This window comes from Spea bombifrons, chromosome 2 (assembly GCF_027358695.1).
Source record: "Spea bombifrons isolate aSpeBom1 chromosome 2, aSpeBom1.2.pri, whole genome shotgun sequence".
Lineage (NCBI taxonomy): Eukaryota > Metazoa > Chordata > Amphibia > Anura > Pelobatidae > Spea > Spea bombifrons.
Genome location: NC_071088.1, coordinates 18532537 through 18546640, shown reverse-complemented (window position 1 = coordinate 18546640; position 14104 = coordinate 18532537). Strand labels below are relative to the sequence as shown.

The window sequence follows — 14104 nt, the reverse complement described above, 5'->3', positions numbered from 1 at the left end:
AAAATATTTTACTCATCTACAAAAGCAAATAAAAAAGCCTGCTAAAAAGATTATATTTCTCCTAAGTTTAGAAATACCCAATATTGTGTTCAGCATCATCTCCTCAGTAGTGATACCACCCATTGCAGAATATGACAGCACTACATAAAACAATACATAATATACATACAGTTCTGTGTAAAAGTTGTAGACAGGTGTGAAAAGTGCTGTAAAGTAAGAAGGCGTTCAAATAAGACATGTTAGTAGTTGGAATTTTGTTAAATGCTAACAAGTACGCAAATGTTAAGTATGCAAACAGAAGAAAAATTTGAATCAAAATTAATAATTTTGTGTGACCACCCTCTGCACAAAATCAGGGATTTTGTAGTCATGTAGTTTGGTGTATGATTAAATGAGCAAAAAGACACAAGGAAGTTTTACGGCATTCACAAGAACCCTCTGAGCCGCCAATTTCAAGGCAGATATGGGTTTCCAGATGTCCCGTCCAAGCTCTTTTGAAGAAACCAAATACAAACAGGCAATGTTGAGGACTGTAGATGCAGTGGTCTGCCAAGGAACCTTAGTGCAGCAGATGAAAGACACATAATGCTTACTTTTTTTCAGAATCGGGAGATGTCCAGCAGTCTCATCAACTCAGCATTGGCTGAAACCAATGGTACCCAGATACATGCATCTACTGACTATAGAAGTCTGGTCTAAACTGTTCTTCACGGAAGACTTTCAGTCAAAAGCCGTACCTCGAACGTGCAAACAACGTGTGTACAAGTGTGGGGCTGCATTTCTGCAAATAGAGTTGGGGATTTGACTCAATGGTTTCTTCAATGCTGAGCAGTACGGGAAGATACTTATTGATCATACAATACCATCAGGGAGGCACCCGATCGGCCTCAAAGTTATTCTGCAGCATTAGCTTCCACGTTACCTTTATTCTGGTTTTGATCTCTGTCCAACATTACCAAATGTAGCTTGTGTTTACATATATATTTATTCATGTAGATGTATTTACTAGAAGCAATAATACCCCCAACCAAGACCCTGGGTTATCAGTTTTACCTGTTCTTGTGCTATGTAGGCAATTGCTTCAAGTGCCCCATAACCTTTTGTTATTATCAGACATGTTGAACAGATAAGATTGTTTTTGCTTGACCAGGAATGCATTTTTTTTTACACAGTAGATTCTGCATTTATTAATCTTTCATTGTACATTTTCAACAATCAATCCTATTCTATCTGAAACACGGTTACTGGTGAACTACAAAAACTGTGTTGAAAAGGCCCATTAATATTAAACAATGTCATTCATTTATTTTGAAGATACTTTCCACTTCTGACCAGAGTACACATTGCAGTTTACAAAATCTTAAATGTGTTGTTTTATTCATTTATAAAAGTACTTCAATGCAATACAATTCACCAAAAACAAATGGAACAATCAAGTCCTCGTCCTGCTGTAACTGAAAAGAACCGCTGCCCATACAATACAGTGATATTTATCAGATAATTATAAATAACAATCTGTGGTTTTGTTGATAAAAGAAAACTTTAAGATAACAGACTCGAGACTTAAACATTTTTTTTGGTAATGTGCTTAAAGAACAGTCAAGAAAAATATTATAGATATTATAAAGTATATATTCTAGGAAGCATTATTGTTTTACTCCTAATGCCACCACGCTGTGAAAAATCCCTAAAAGACACACATCTTAAACCCTGCACCACATCACACAGCCATTAAAAACTATGGTTTTATGATTAACCCCTTAAGGCCGTTTTTTTTTTAATTTTGCGGTTCTTGTGTTTAGCTGTAATTTCCTTCTCTCTTACTAAACCCACACAAGTTATATATATATATTTATTTATTTGGGAAAAAATTAGAACTAGAGAGGCTTTATCTAGATACTATTATTTTGATTGTATCATTTAATTTCCTATAACAAAAGGAATAACATATGATGAAATTTTGGAAAAAAAACCCAAAACACACACTTTCACTTGACAAAATATTTTACTCATCAATAAAAACTGATGAAAAAAACTGCCAAATAGATTGTACTATTTGTAGAAATACTCAATGTTTTTATTAAAGTTATTGGGTAATAAATACAAGTAGCATTTTGCTATTTCAGAACCTTTTTTTCAAATCCATGTCAGGATATTTTGGAAGATACAGCAATAATTTTAGCACCTCCTCAAACAAAAAAATGTATATATATATTTTTGGACTTTTCCTTGTTGCAGATTTTGGTGTTGTTGAATGTCTCGACACGGTCTATGCCAAGAAAGCGATCTTTGATCACTTTCTAAGCTTATTGAATACCATGATGTGCCAGGCACGTCACTGGTCGTTAACTGACCGTTTATCCATGATGTGACTGGGGTTAATCAATGATTTGTTTGAAAGATTAGGGTTTTTTTTTTCTTTCTGATATTTGGCACTGGTAGAGAAAACCATTTCTTATTTCCTCTTCCCCAGACTCAACATTCTTACCGTTGTTTAAGATCATGCATAATAAAATAAAGCTTAAAAGAAAAGCTCACTTAGGTAACCAATATTTCACACAATAATTCAAGAGGGTAGTTCAAGAATATAAGTCACTGTCTTTAAGTAATGATACAGCAGATAATGCTGAACATGATTACAAAAAATGGTTCCTAATGCATATTTCCAAAAAGTGAATTTTTTTGGCTACTCATTCAATTTAATTCCCTTTTTTTTTTTTTTTTTACAATTTTCAGGCTTTTTTCAGTACTCCAACCATTTCTACTCTGTAGAATGTTGCATAGCGATGTTGCATAAATGGTTGGAAAGAATTCAAGTTTTTATTAAAGGCACAATAATGGAGTCCGCAGATTCTTATTTTTCCATACTTGTATTCTTATTTTTTCCACTTGATCGTTAGTACTGGAAACTGGTTTGCTGCATCAACGTCTTCATGTCCAGTTAAACATTTTCATACCCTTGTCTCTTTTTGTACAAGCAGTAATGTTGGGTGATGAAGACAATGTCGAAGAAAATCGAGAAATTTCCCAAACCAAACTTAGTTGGGTCTCCGAATATTAACTTCCATTCACCTGTTGAAAGGAAAAACAGCACTATAATTTAGTTTTATGAATGGTACAGCTTCATTATCTCAGCTACCTTATTACTTTTTTACTCTGACCATAATGTGCAAACCACTACATTCCCATTCCAACAAATCAATCAGCAGTGTATTAGAAAGATGCCCATTAAATATAAAACAAACAGATCATGATACTTGTTAAGCATTTTTTTTTACATGGTTTAGCTGTTGTAAGCGCCTGCACTGAGGTTACCTATTCTGAGAACAATTTGATGCACAAACTTTGAAGGCTGCTTCGACATGTGTGCAGCATTCATGGCAAATAATAATAATAATATTTATTGACTTGTATAGAATCATCGCACTCCACAGTACTGTACAATGAGCTAAAATGTGGGCTAAGATGCAAGCATTGGCTTAAGGTTAGAGTCCTTTTAACTGAAGATAAACAATTGCACGGTTTTAATATGATCGTTTTTATACTTACCATTGTTATAAGACTGTAAAAACATTTGGATTATACTGAAATTTCGCCCTATAAAATCTAGCAGAACATTTCCGATACTCCATCCTTCAGTGCTTTTCCGACAGAAGTTCATGTAAGCCTGGGAAATGCAAATCGTGTTCTATATAACATAATAAAAACAAACAAGTTGATGGCGAGTAATGAATCAAACAATGTCTAGGTCTCTACACATCTTAAAAGACCTGTTCCACCTAGGGTGCCTCATAAAATATTACCAGATACAAGTTTCATCATGTAAAGGGAGGAAAGAGGAGCCTGCCATTTTATTTTCTGCCATACGTAAAAACAGCTTTCATTTTTTATTGCTGTACTGCTGTAAAGTCGCTGAAAGGTTCTGAAAAAGAATCTACAGAAAAAAGAGTATAATATTTAAAAACAGGAATACGTTTATTCAACGTGTATACAAGAGCAGTGCATAAAAATGTAAGTATTTAGGGGAAAAAATTGCTAGATGGAACAGCACCTTTAGCCAGATTGATGGTGACACTCCTTTCTACAGATCAACATTACATGCTGGTGTGTAAATGACGATTACAACTTCCAGCAGCAGAACTTCTCTAGTTTTACATTACAAGACGCTGTATCAGGTGTTATTTCCAGACCCTCGTACATAATTTGAAAAGATCTGTAGAACTTCCAGATAAGCTTGAGTGCAAGTGAAAATAGTTAATAATCAATGTATTGCTGATTGAAGATCCATGGTAACGTCAACACTTTACCCGAGGGAAGTACTTCATGAGCGTAATGGCCAACTTAATGTGCGAGAAGCAGAATAAGAACTACAGCCAACCACGGCCACAATAAGCATGAAGAAAGCAAATAACCAGGCAATGACAAGGAGGCTGATGGCTACTTTGGAAGCTTTCTGGATGCCCCGCTGTGAAAACAAAATACAAGTCCTTAAAATGTATATGTACTGGCAACATTAGAGCTGATGCACAAAGTATACAGAAACAGTAAAAACCAAATAAGGCTGGGTATAAATGTCTAGCATGTATAATGTTCTGTTTTTTTTACGCAATGCATTCCACGATGGTGAAAGTAATAATTTTAGTAAATAATGAAGTCCTCCTGTATTCCCTGTGTAAAACAGAATGTCCGGCAAGATGCCCGACAATCAATGGTGTTTTTCTGTCTAGACTGGTTCCAGACCAGTGCTCCCTGCCCCTTTAAGTATTTACAAAGCTCAAGCATAAAGTGTATTGTGACCGATATTCAGCAAAATTCAATTTACAAGAAATGTTTAGTTCTGTTGATGTCACTCACCTCTTAAATGCAGAATTGAACGATAGTAATGATCGTAAGCAGCACTGCATGGAGGCTGAAAAAACGTAATTTGAATCCACTGGGATACCTCCGTTGGGATACATCTGAAGAAATTCTTCCTATAATAATAGTTCCAGACATAGTTTAATGAACTACACGACAGATTAGCCGAGGAAATTGAAGAATACAATTAAAAACCTACCCTAATGCAGTGGTTCTCAACCCTTGTATCCTCAGGACCCACATTTGTTTTTGGTCATTAAGTCGCGACCCAAAAATAACTTCAGAAAAGATGAGGGAGTGGAAAGGCTGTCCGTGGGCTGCAGCAGAAAGAGGGGAGGAGCAATCAGAGAAAAACTTTATTCAGCTCCCACTAGGAGCAGACAGCGACTGCAAACCAATCAAGCAACTTGCTTTGCCGTCGGGGGGGGTAATACTAAAGTACATGCCGGGCCGGAGGCTGCCTGATGGCCCTGGTTGTTGCGGCCGCGGTCCTGACAGCCTGCGACTCGCGGATTGCCGCTAGAATGTGTAAGGCAGCCCCAGGAAAGCAAAATTTTCACGGTATGCCTCCAGTCCGGCCCTGACCCTCAGCGACCCACTGAAGACAGGGTCGCGACCCATGAGTTGAGAACCACTGCCCTAATGTATGATATCCAGAACAGCCCAACATTGAAAACGCTGTATGCAATGAAACCAGTGAGATTCAATGCCAAAAAAATCAAAACTCAGCCCCACAACGCTGCAATTAACACAAAACATTATTATCATTACTGTCCACTGTAAAGCCGGGGTATACAGTACAGCTCAAGCTCAAAATGGCACAGCTTTCCCCCATTGGGAGTTGGTTTGCTAATAACTGCAGATAGAAATGACTAAACGATATTCATAATTATCCTTCTTCAAAGCAAAGCAAAATGCAGCACAAAGCCATAACCATAAAACCACCGATAAAAAAAATAATCTCTACATTTACAAGCAGTTGGTCTAAAATGCTGTATTTTTTTTTTTTAATTCAAAACTATAAACTTTTTCTTTCCTGCCCTACAAACTTTTAAAATTAGCTAGCTTTCAATCAAATATTTGCCCTTTCTGGCCACAAGTTGTATTCCATATAGAAGGTTTTTTTTCCCCCATACAAAAAGGTTTTTTATATTATGTATTGTAAATGTTAAGCATTCCAGATTTATTTTAATTCCTTTAATTGCTGTATTGTATAGCTATGCACATGTTTTCAGGTTTGGATTGTAACGAAGTAGCATTGAACCCTAGGTCGCTTAAACAGGGGATCAATTTCTGCTATTCACGGAACGCAGAATTTGATGTCACATAAGAGCCATTCAGCCAATCTAGTCTGCCCACTCACATCTTAATCAGATCAGTCCTCAGTCTCATCTAAGATTCGGGGTAGCTTTATACCTATCCAATAACTTCAATTTATGTAACTAGTTGGTACCTTTTCCTTCGCCAGTTCTCAAACACTTGTGGATAAAAGGACACCGACCAGGCTAAGAAATAGATCCAGCCTATGATCTGCTCCAAGACCTCCACAGTGAAGCTGTGAATCACCAGGAAACGGACACGTTGCGTTAACAAAAAGATTATATTAATATTATGCTGACAGTTTATCATCATCAAGAATTTAAATGACAAACCTTTGTTACTGAAAGGCAATACGAGCTACAAGCACATTTAAAATCATGTTGCAGGCAGGGGCGTAACTAGACGCCTCAGGGCCCGGGTGCGAGAATCTGTTAAATCTAGGAATCTCCATTTTTTAAAGAATTTAAAAAAAAAAACTTTATGCGTTTTGTCCCCCTCCACAGACACACATAGATTTATTTTTATGTTTATAATTTGAATAATAATTTAATGCCATATACACACATACCATTTTTTTTTTAAATACATTATTGTACTGACCTACCTATTCCTTCCACTTTGGGGCCCTGATAGATGAAGACTGCCGTTTTATTTTCAAACAGGATGTCAGTGAGTGACACGACATCCGGTGCTCCAGCTCCAGCTGTGTGATGGGGCGGAGCTTTCACCCCTCATGCAGCTCTCGTGGCACGATCCACTACTCCTGCAGTCTGTGTGAGGGGGCGGAGCTTTCACCCCTCATGCTCATGCTTGATGCGATCCGGTGCTCCTGCACTCTGAGCGTGAGGGGGCGAAGCTTTCGCCCCTCACGCTGCATCAATGACTAGGCGGCCGTCGCCAGCTCCGTGGCCCGGCTTGCCTTATTTAAAAAAACCAAACAAACAAAAAAAACGGAAAAAATATTTCGGGCGGCCCCTTGGCTTGGGCCCCCCTGCCGCCGGGGCCCCGATTTCGGGCGGCCCCTTGGCCTGGGCCCCCTGCCGCCGGGGCCTGGTCGCAGTCGCGACTCCGGTAGTTCCGCCACTGGTTGCAGGCATTCCACACCTGCTACTTAAATGTAACAGCTCTACCAAAGAAGAAAATGTACTTTGTGTGAAAACAAAAAGTACACCCTCTTTGTTATTATGTCCTGATATGTAAAACCAAAGAATTCAATCATCCGTTCCTTAGCAGGTCTAAAAATTGGGTAAACACAACCTCAGATGAACAACACATGACATATTACACGTGTCATGAGTTAACAAAAATAAAGCCAAAATGGAAAACCTGTGTGTGTGAAAAACTAAGTATGACCACCTCTGCAAAAGTTGAAGTTTTAGCAGTTTGCTGGTTTGGAGGAAAGACATCAGCAATGATCTTAGAGAATCAATTGTTGCTGTCCATCAATCTGCAAAGGGTTATAAGGCAATTTCCAAACAATTTAAAAGTCCATCATTCTACAGTGAAAAAAAATATTCAAAACTAGAAAACATTCCGACAGTTGCTGATATTTCCAGGAATGGACATCCCAACAAAGGTCAGACCGTGCTTAGAGAAACCGCAAAAAACCCAAGAGTCACAGCTCAGACTCTACAAGCCTCAGTTAGCATGTTAAATGTTAAAGTTCTACAATTAGAAAGACCGAACAAGTATAGTTTGTTTGGAAGGGTTGCCAGGAGAAAGCCTCTTCTCTCTAAAAGAAAGAACATAGCTGCAAGGCTTAGGTTTGCAAAGTTCAATCTGAACAAAGCACAAGACTTCTGAAACAATGTCCGTTGGACAGACAAGACCAAAGCGGAGATATTTGGCCATAAGGCACAGTGTCCAGTTTGGCAAAAATCAAAACACAGCATATCCGGACAAACACTTCATACCAAATGTCAAGCATGGTGGTGCAGGGTTGATGAGTTTGGCTTGTTTTGTAGCCACTGGACCTGGAAACCTTGCAGTCATTGAGTCGACCATGAACTACCAGGGCCGGACTGGGACTGAAAAGCAGCCCTGGAAAAATTTGGAGACCAGCCCCATATAGTTTATCTCACGGTGAAGCTCTTATACCCACACGCACCCCTTATACACACCCGAGTCACACTATGTGCCATTCTTTTTATCTCATTATTTGTATTAAAATGCCAGGAAGCAAAAGTGTTAAAAGGCCCTAATAAATGAAATACATTACACATAATGGGATCAAAACATTTACTACTGCGAACATTTTTAGTTGAAAGAGTTCCATTTTATTCAGTGGAACAAAACAATGATCACATTACTCTTTACGATATTCTGGTAAGAAACTTTTATTTCTTTATTAATTCATGTAGACTATTTTTTTCCATATTTAATAAAAGCTATGATTGAGACATGTTTGGTTTTTATTTCCTTTCATTTGACAACCTACCCCCGAGTTATGCACCTCTGCCCCCAGGCTTGCCACTCTGCCCCCCTGATATGCCTTCTAACCCCCTATATGCCACTCTGCCTCCAGAAATGCCTTATACCCCCTATATGCCACTCTGTCCCATGATATGCCTTCTAACCCCCTATATGCCAATCTGCCATATAGGGGGTTAAAAGGCATATCATGGGACAGAGTGGCATATAGTGGGTATAAGGCATTCCTGGAGGCAGAGTGGCATGAAGGGGGTTAAAAGGCATATCATGGGGCACTCTGCCTCCAGAAAAGCCTTATGCCCCCCTATATGCCACTCTGCCTCCCTAATATGCTTTATACCCTCCTATATGCCACTCTGCCCCATAATATGCCTTTTAATCCCCTATATGCCACTCTGCCTCCAGAAATGCCTTTTACTCCCTATGTCACTCTGCCTCCAGAAATGCCTTATACCCCCCATATGCCACTCTGCCTCCCTGATATGCCTCAACCCTCCTATATGCCCCTCTGCCCCGTGATATGCCTTTTAACCCCCTTTTTGGCACTCCACCTCCAGATATGCCTTTTGACCCCCTATATGTCACTCTGCACCCAGAAATGCCTTATACCCCTATATGCCACTCTGTCCCATGATATGCCTTCTAACCCCCTATATGCCACTCTGCCATATAGGGGGTTAAAAGGCATATCATGGGACAGAGTGGCATATAGGGGGTATAAGGCATTTCTGGAGGCAGAGTGGCATAAAGGGGGTTAAAAGGCATATCATGGGGCACTCTGCCTACAGAAAAGCCTTATGCCCCCCTATATGCCACTCTGCCTCCCCAATATGCTTTATACCCTCCTATATGCCCCTCTGCCCCATGACATCCCTTTTAACTCCCTTTATGCCACTCTGCCTCCAGATATGCCGTTGACCCCCTATATGTCACTCTGCATCCAGAAATGCCTTATACCCCTATATGCCACTCTGGCATATAGGGGGTAAAAAGGCATATCATGGGACAGAGTGGCATATAGTGGGTTATAAGGCATTTCTGGAGGCAGAGTGGCATAAAGGGGGTTAAAAGGCATATCATGGGGCACTCTGCCTCCAGAAAAGCCTTATACTCCCCTATATGCCACTCTGCCTCCCTGATATGCCTCAACCCTCCTATATGCCACTCTGTCCCATGATATGCCTTCTAAGCCCCTATATGCCACTCTGCCATATAGGAGGTTAAAAGGCATATCATGGGACATTTTTGTTTACTTTATATGGCAAGCCGATCCAGCTTGCCATATTAAATAAAAAATAATATATGCCACTCTGTCCCATGATATGCCTTCTAACCCCCTATATGCCAATCTGCCATATAGGGGGTTAAAAGGCATATCACGGGGCACTCTGCCTCCAGAAAAGCCTTATGCCCCCTATATGCCACTCTGCCTCCCCGATATGCTTTATACCCTCCTATATGCTCCTTTACCCCATGATATACCTTTTAACCCCCTTTATTTCACTCTGCCTCCAGATATGCCTTTTGACCCCCTATATGTCACTCTGCATCCAGAAATGCCTTATACCCCTATATGCAACTCTGGCATATAGGGGGTTAAAAGGCATATCATGGGACAGAGTGGCATATAGGGGGGTATAAGGCATTTCTGGAGGCAGAGTGGCATATAGGGGGACACACTTACATACACACACATGCCGATTTTTTTTGTTTTTAACAAATACAAAAAACATTATACAGTACAAAAAAATACGTTATTTTACTCATCTTCTACTTCTCTTGACTTCCTGGTAGCTGCACACTGTTCTCCTCTATGCTGACAGGATGCCACTGACCTGACATCCGGTGCTGCAGCAGTCTGAGTGCGAGGGGGCGGAGCTTCCACCTCACGCTGCTCCCATCACTATGCAGCCATCAGACTGCTGGGAATGTAATCTAAACGGCCGATGCGTGTTGATGCCGCTGGCCGGAGCTACTTTAACACTTTTTTTTTATTTATATGGTAAGCTGGATCGGCTTCCCATATAAAGTAAAAAAAAAGTATTAAAGCAGAGGCAGCCGGCGGCATCAGCACGCCCCGGCCGTTTAGATTACATTCTCGGCAGTCTGATGGCTGCATAGTGATGTGAGCAACGTGAGGGGTGAAAGGTCAGTGCGAGGGGGCGGAGTTTTCACCCCTCACGCTGCTCCCATCACTAGACGGCCATCGCACACGGTTGCTGGGTGCTAATGCCGGCCGGGCCGCATCAGCACCCAGCGGCCGCTTTGATTAGATTTCGGGCAGCCTGGGGGGCAATTGTCCCCCTGCCCAGCCCGCCCCTGGCACCGAGGGAGGCGTTCAATGCCATTTGCAGCCGCTCAACGGCTGTCTTCATGGTTAGTCTGCCGGCCGCCCAGCCCACGGAGCTTCCGGCCCACCGGGAAATTTCCCGGTATCCCGGTGGGCCAGTCCGGCCCTGATTCAAAGGAGTGTTTCCGAAAAAATACAAATGCATATTTATGTATCTACATTATAGTAAAGAATACCTAATCAATTAATGTATTGTATAGTGATAATTTATATGTTAATTTAGAATAGAAAACGAATGTACAATAAAATATCCGAAATGCTTTCATACAAAGAGTGTCCCTAGACATTATGTATTATTTATGAATTTTATAATGATATTTACGTATATATATATATCAATTTTTATATACCTATAGGGAAAATCTAAATATATAGAAAAACATAAATAGAATGAATATGGCTAATGTCTGTATATTTACATTTTTTATGTGTGTTTATATGGAAAATCAATGAAAGGAATATAATGGAAAAGAAATATCTAAAATATCTTAGGGAGAAAGAGAGATATAGTGCAATGAAGGTAAATGTGAGAATGCCTACTTTAAATTGAAACATAGGCCAAGAGAAAGTATTATGTGTAATAATAAATGTATTTATAGTGTCTCACATATGGATATATATTGGCATATATTAGAACTGAATCACCAAAAATAATGTTGCGATTTAAATGTTACAGTTAAAATGAAATGCTGTAATAGTCTAAATAAAGGATATTATATTTAAATCGGTGTTGAGCCCTCCTTTTTGATAGGTCCTAAGTTTAAAAATCCATTCAGTTTCTTTTTTGGAGATATTCTCTACATAATTGCCCCCCTCCAATTTGGTGGCACTACATCTATCCCCACAATATTAAAGGTTTCCATGGAGAATTTTGTACATGAATTGCAGTGTCTTGGTACACTGTGCTTCACACTTGTATTTCTAATATTTCCTAAGTGTTCCCAGGTATTGCAGTTAATGCTTTTTTATTTCATATGTTGTTCCTGTTTGTGTACAAGTGAAACTGGTGGGGTTTTTTTTTCGGTAAGTTGACACACATCTTACACCTTCCACATGTATGAAAATCTTTTGGTTTTTTGCTAAGGAGGGAATTAGCCCCAACCGATTTTTTATTTCTGGGAGTACACTAGGTAAAAATGATGTTTCAATGTGTTGTTTTTTTTATATATATACTTTGTGGATTTACTGGTAAAGAAGAGCCCCAAATTGCCGTATTTGCCTGATTATAAGACGACCCCCCAGAATCTGATTATTAATTTAGGAAAAAAAGAAAAGGCCTGAATATAAGATGGCCCTATAGGAAAAAAGTTTTACCAGTAAATGTTAATTCATGTAAACTAAGTAAACTATTTTTTTTTTAAATAAAAGCTATGATTGAGAAAATTATTTTGTTTTAATTTCCTTTTATTTTCCAACCTTCCCCTCGTTATGCACATCTGCCCCCAGGCTTGCCACTGGATGACGCAGAGGCCTTGCTTCTCTCTGAACTGAAGAAGGTGAGCTGTATGGAATAAGATTTTTGAGGGATCCGAATGTACCCGTAGACGAGGTACCACTCGCTGCAGATTAAGAGTGTAGCGACTTTGGTCCTTTCTACAGAGAAGAAGAGTGCTGAGTTGTGGAAGTCCTGGTTGTTTATTTGATTATAGAACTAGTAGATGCCCCCTTGTGTATCACCCCCAGCCTACCCCTTCCTTTAGTATTGATTTATGTAATGGCCTCAGCTGCCCCCCCATGTATTGATGCCGCCAGCACAGATAAGATGCTGCCATGCAGTATGGGGGATGCATATCTGACTAGTTGGTTCCTTCCCTTCTCCATACTGCAGGACAGCATGTTATCTGGGCTGGTCAGCAATATGTAAAAGTTATATCTGTCCTGGAAAAAAAGGCTGATGTGGTTGTTATAGGCTTATGATAAAATATTTGCTTTTTAATTTCTTCATGAGTAATGTAATGGCTTATGATAAGATTAATGCAATATATAATTATCTATTAAGATTTAGTGTACTCACACTTTCATATATAATATTGTAAGTATACTAGTAGATATCAGGCAGTCATAACGTACGATGGTCAACTGTCTCCGTTTGAGCTTTGTGCTTTGTTTTTGTAAAACTTACATATTATGTGTCATGATCTTATAGGTGGGTTTCGTGGTAAACAACTTTGAGTGACATGTTCAAGGTTTGCAGGTGTCCGTTCGTGGTAAACAACTTTGCGTGACATAGTCAACGTCATCCCATGGGACAATGCCAACTTTAGGCTTAGACAAAAGTATATATAAGTGAGATCGCAAGTTTGGGGGGGGCGGAGTACGGCGCTTACTGAGAGACTGTATCCCACGGGTATTTTGCAAATTATTATCTCTATTGGTGTCAGGAAACTGGGTCCATACAGGCAACTGTAATGACCCAGCGCGCCCAAAGATGGAGTTCAGGAGGTATTGCGCAGGAGTGGAGTTGGACAGGGCCTGGTGCAGGGCGACCGCACTCACCCGGGTGTTGAGCACCTAGGGTTGTGCAGCCACATACCAGCGCCCTGACATAGCAGCAGGTGTAGTCCAGAACAGAGCAGAACTAAACTTGGCTGGATGTGGAAATCCGAACTAAACTTGGAGATATCCTGCAGGCACCCTGGAGCTGGCATGAGACATAGCACTAGAATCATGTCAGGATGCTGCAGGCTGGGAGAATGGAAGCTAAGCAGAGTATCAACAGAAGTTATATCCTCAATTATTCATTACGAATAGAGGGACCTTACCATTTATATAAAATTATTTCTTTGGTACCTGTATGATAAGCTCTGCTAAATCCTGAGAAATAAGACGTTAAAAATGGGAATAAAGGTATGGACCACATTATAATAGTAGGACTGTTAATGTCTCGCTCAGTATATAGTTATAGGCGTTATGCTGTACCACCATCAGTGTCTGGCTCAGTATATAGTTATGAGTTATGCTGTACCACCAATAATTAGATTGCAAGCTTGCAAGAGCAGAGCCCTCTTCTCCTTTTTTGTCTGTTTGTTATGTTATTATGTATTAAAAGATCTCCCTCTCCCTGCAAAGTGAAAGGAGCAGTGCTGTCGAGGAGACTTACACACAGCAAAAGAATGATGGGAACATCTGATTGTTCCTACAGGAGCA

The 14104-nt window shown here is 39.9% G+C and overlaps 1 pseudogene; it reads right to left on the bottom strand.

The window, feature by feature from the left end:
• Positions 1-2816: 2816 nt before the first annotated feature.
• Positions 2817-6486, bottom strand: LOC128473587 (cystinosin-like; annotated as a pseudogene).
• Positions 6487-14104: the final 7618 nt, after the last annotated feature.